The sequence below is a fragment of the Zingiber officinale genome, chromosome 1B (assembly GCF_018446385.1).
Source record: "Zingiber officinale cultivar Zhangliang chromosome 1B, Zo_v1.1, whole genome shotgun sequence".
Taxonomy (NCBI): domain Eukaryota; kingdom Viridiplantae; phylum Streptophyta; class Magnoliopsida; order Zingiberales; family Zingiberaceae; genus Zingiber; species Zingiber officinale.
The window spans coordinates 125228882-125233755 of record NC_055986.1 but is presented as its reverse complement, the minus strand read 5'-3'; the positions used below and the strand labels follow the sequence as shown (position 1 = coordinate 125233755).

At 42.4% G+C, this 4874-nt stretch overlaps 1 pseudogene; it reads left to right on the top strand.

Moving 5' to 3' along the window:
- Window positions 1-766: 766 nt before the first annotated feature.
- Window positions 767-2844, top strand: LOC121995778 (annotated as a pseudogene).
- The last annotated feature ends 2030 nt before the right edge of the window (window positions 2845-4874 follow it).

Below are 4874 nucleotides of genomic sequence, written 5' to 3'. Positions count from 1 at the left end.
TACACCAAGTAAACGATACGAGTTTTCATCCTTCATACACAGCTAAGCCAGTGTAAGTACGAGTGGCAGTGGAAGTGGTCTGTCCAGGGGGAAGCGATGTTGCTGCATGCATGCGTTGGGGATGATCCAATCGTGACTTTTCTTTCTCTCTATCTCTCTCTTTCCATGGCTCTGCAGCTCTATTCGTAGTGAATCATCAAAAAGGAGTGAGTGTAGCCGAGTAGCAGCAGCTGCAAGCGTTGCTGTGCCCAAATGTGTTAAGCGAGGAATGGAGAGCGATGCAGCATTGATTTAGAGTGTGTGCCTTTTTTGGCGCAACCTTTCGCTACCCCCGCCAGGTGGTGCCACAACCTGATGCAGTGACTGATATAGGGCCATAGGAGAAAGAGAAAAGGCTGTAAAAGAAAAAAAAGAAAATCATCTTTAGACTAGACTGAATGCATAGGAATATGCAGAAGAATAAAAATATTAGTTTCTGGGAGAGGATCACCTGGTGACTTTGAGTGCACTGTGCACAAAATTAAACCTTCATGCTTTTTCTTAACACGTTGCCAGTCTTTTCTTACGTATTGGAAAAATGGAAACTCTTCTCTTTGAATTTTTCGAATTTGTTTTTATTTTTTTATTTTCTTAATTCCGATTGTTGCTTTCGCCGGACTAAGTCGGGTTCTGACCGGTTTGTACACGCTTCCCTGCCTTGGTCGTCCCTATAAATACCGTCTTCACCTCGCCTCATATCACATGCGGAACCACTATTTCCCTCAGCTTTATGCCTTTATCCTTACCTCATCTCTCTGTTTCGGCATCGCCTGCTTCATTCTCCTTCTCGAGGTTTCAACTTTAGCCACCGCGATGACGAGATCGACAGAGAAGAAAGAGCCCAAGGCTCGGGTGGAGGAAGTGCTCAGGGCCCTCAACAGACAAGCCCCTCTCACAGTGGAACAGGTGAAATCTCAGCCCACACTTTGTTTTTTCATCATGGGGTAATCATGAACAGTGTGAGACTTGTTTTGTTCCTTCGACGGCAGGACAAGTTCTGTAGCGTTGCGTGCGTGGAGCTCTTCCTGCGAGCTAAAGGAGATAGCGTGAAGAAAGCATCCAAGCATCTGAGGGCCGTCCTCTCATGGAGAGAGGCCATAGGAACTGGTAACTGTCTACAGCATTGCAAACTAAAAGCCACTGTAATTTTCCTAGTTCACTATTTTCATCATTCTAGTTATTTGACTGATTCTGGTTCATGCCCATTGAATTTTCATGTGAGCTTCTTTTTAATCATTGTTCAAAAGTAGGCGGGGAATCTCCAATCTGTTTGGCTAATTGCCGTTCTCTTCTCTGTGACAAACAACCAACAGTGCATTTAATGGCGGAAGAGTTCTCCACTGAGCTGGCCGATGGTATGGCGTACGTAGCAGGTCACGACGACGAGGCCCGGCCAGTCATTGTGTTTCGCGTCAAGCAAGACTACTTCAAACATCAATCTCAGAAATCGTAAGAAAAAGCTTTTATTTCTTTTGATTTTGCTCTAAATATCTCTGCTGATGAACTTGGTGTTGCTTGAGATTCCTGCAGCTTCACGCGCTTCTTGGTTTTCACTCTGGAAGTGGCCGTCTCATCCATGGCCAGATTCGTAGATCAGTTCGTGCTTCTCTTTGACGCCAGTAAGCTGCTAAAGCTTAGATCATTTGTAAGATAATATAAAACAAAAATGAGTAAATCCTCAGTCTGAAACAGAGCTTTTAGTCAGTCAACAGCTAGTGTTCAGAGTACTGCGATCTCTGCTTACAGAACAGTAACATTCTTTGAATGCCTGCTTCGCGCTTCAATGTTTCAAAATTTAATGAGGGAACTGTGGGATGATTTGTTCTCTTCTCAGTCTCGATTTCAGAAAGATTTAATGTGTATTTATGTGCATGCTGCCATTTGTTGCAGGCTTTTACAGATCGCCGAAGGCTTTCCTAAACGTGTTCTTGGGGACGTTGAAAGTTGTTTCTGATTATTACCCTGGGCGCCTTCATCAAGCCTTCGTGATCGATCCACCCTCGCTCTTCTCTTTCATGTGGAAGGTACAGAATCGAAAATTTTAGTTGGAAATTGGATGAAGCTTTTGTTTACTTATATTAATGGTTGATTAATTAGGGGGTTCGGCCTTTCGTCGAGCTGTCCGCCGTCACGGCGGTGGTGTCGTCGATGGACTACGACGACTCGCTCCGGAGCGCCACCTTGGCGTCGCGCGCGAGGGCGAGCTCCCTGCGCTTCGACGCGCCTGTTGTGCGCGGTGGCGGAGTCGTCAAATTGGGCGGGTCCACCTCGTCCCGGTTTTCCGTCACCGTCTCCCACCTCAACTCGCTGAAGCCGTGGTACTTGAGCACCACCACCACCACCAGCAGCGCCGTGGTACCCACCGCCAGCCCTTCCCTCGTCGGCGCCTCACCGCTGACCGTCCGGTCCTTCTCCTTCGCCTCCCCGGGCGCCGCCGGGTCGATGTCGATGTCGGCTCGCGTCGGGACAACACCGCCGTCTGCGATGCCGTCCAAGCAGCAACCGAGGACGCCGATGCCGTCGTTCTTGCAGTCGCCGTCGGTGCTGTTCTCGTTCAAGAAAGAGGGCCAAGCCAGCCGAGCGGAAAGGGAGAGGCACTCATTCCTGCCGTTCCTGAAATTCTACAGGCGGCCGTACGACGAGGCCGCGTACCGTGCCAAGCAAGCGGCCGCCGCACGGCGGCTTCATAACAAGTCTCAAACTCTTCCTCCCATCATCTCATCGTAAAGCAAGCGGCGGCGGCAGCACTAATCTTTAGTTACTATTCCAAAAGCATAATATATTATCGCATCGTTTTTGTTAAAATAACACCGTCTGTCGCCGGCCGTGCGGTACTTAAGATAGTCTCAAGTTAAAATTTACGAGCTGTGCACGTTCAAATCGGAGTTTTGACGAGATTGCCTTTTGTCGGCAAGGCGATTACCAAGAATTTAAGATTAAGGCTTCGTGCCTCGGAGGGGTTTCAACGCACGAGGTGCAGGGCGGTGTGCTTCGTGCGGTGGCGATCGACCACAGTGTTCCACGCACTCGTAAGCGAGTCCATTTGGCATGCATCTCGGAGTCAGACTTGAAGGGAAGGTGGAAAACGGAGAAACGGGAGAGGCCCTCCTGCCTATCCACCATTGTCGTCCCTGTTTATGTTTTGCTTCACCTCGGAGTTCGAGAGGAACAGTCTGTTTGTCTGCTCGTCAGCGTTGCTTATTTCTGAAGGCACGTTGGGGTACTGCGAATCGCGTTATGGACGTAGAGTCGTAGGGGTAGGGCCTATCGAATTATTATTTTTAAATCTCTTTTTAAGGATAAAAAAAATTGTCAATCAGAGCGTCCATGGGGATACTCAGAGAGAGAGTATTTCATGCTGGATCAATTCCTAGCTGGTGTATTTCACCAACTATATCCAAATAAAGAGGATTCCACCAAGTATATCTAAATTCTAAATCTCCACCGTTAAAAACGAATAGAGATTGGGATATAAGAAATCACAGGTAAAAAATTTTATCTTATAATTTTTATTTTTTACTTTTAAAAATAAATTAATTAAAATGGGCTAGCTTGCTCATAGCTACCCTGTAATATGATACTACAGGTCGGATTTAAATTCGGTATTAAATTTATTTAGTTTAGAGCGGGTTTAAATCTCCTGAAATGGATTAGGAGACGAGTTTAAACCCGTTGACCGGGTTTAAATTACGAGTTTCAATGAACCTGTCCTATATATATATCGAAAGTTTAACGGATTGGCGAATCCAACCTGCCCCGAATCCGTCGGGTTTTGAGCGGGTCCGGGGCAGGTTGAAAAAGTAGATGGGTCTGGGTTCTGGTTCATTTTTTTTCTAGCAGGGCGGGTTCTAGGATTGGCCAAATCTGGTCCGAACCCACCCCATTATCATCCCTATATATCACATACAATGCACATGGGTGGACTAACAGCACATTTATTTTTTTCTATATATACTAGCGATCGTGCACACGCATTACGTATGTAATATAATACATGAATACATATAAATTTTATAAGAACAAATACTGGTGACACTCGAGACTCCTAACAGCAAACTACTGCAATAGACTCATCCTTATACAAAATTAATTTAATATATCATATTTGATCTTAATAATACGCCACAATTGAGTCTCAAACTATAGATCCCTAATTGGTTAATAAGAAAAAATCTCAATAATACACCGCTGAATCTTAAACTTTAGATCTCTGATTGATGTGTCTGTGAAAATTACTAATATACTTTAGAATTATTTTCTATGTGAATAGAAAATGAACATTAACATAATTTCATTTTGGGTTTCACCAAAGTTAGTAAAATGTCTAGACTCTTAATGAAATAAAATAAAATAATAATAAGATATATATTAATTTTTTCATTACCAAAACTTTATAATTTTAACTTATTTCATCCACTTTCTAATAAAAAAACACCACATACCAAAATTTATAAGAGAAATGAATAAAATTTTCAATAATTATTTTAGGAATTCATTGAGCTCTCCATCAAAAAATTCATGTAAAGAATTGAAAAATATAATTAATTTTATTTAAATATAAAATAGATATAAATTAATAAAATGATAGTAAGACCCATAAATATTTAATTATGAGATATTTGATTGTGAAATTTAAGATATTTGGTAGTGAGTTATTTGATAGATGAGACTTATAAATATTTGATTTATAAAATATTTGATTGTAAAATTTAAGATATTTAAGAAGTTAGATATTTGATCGATGATGTGGACATAAGGACCACAAATATTTAAGATAAATATTTGCTCTTATTGTGGATGTTCTCATAAATTTTATATATATATATATATATATA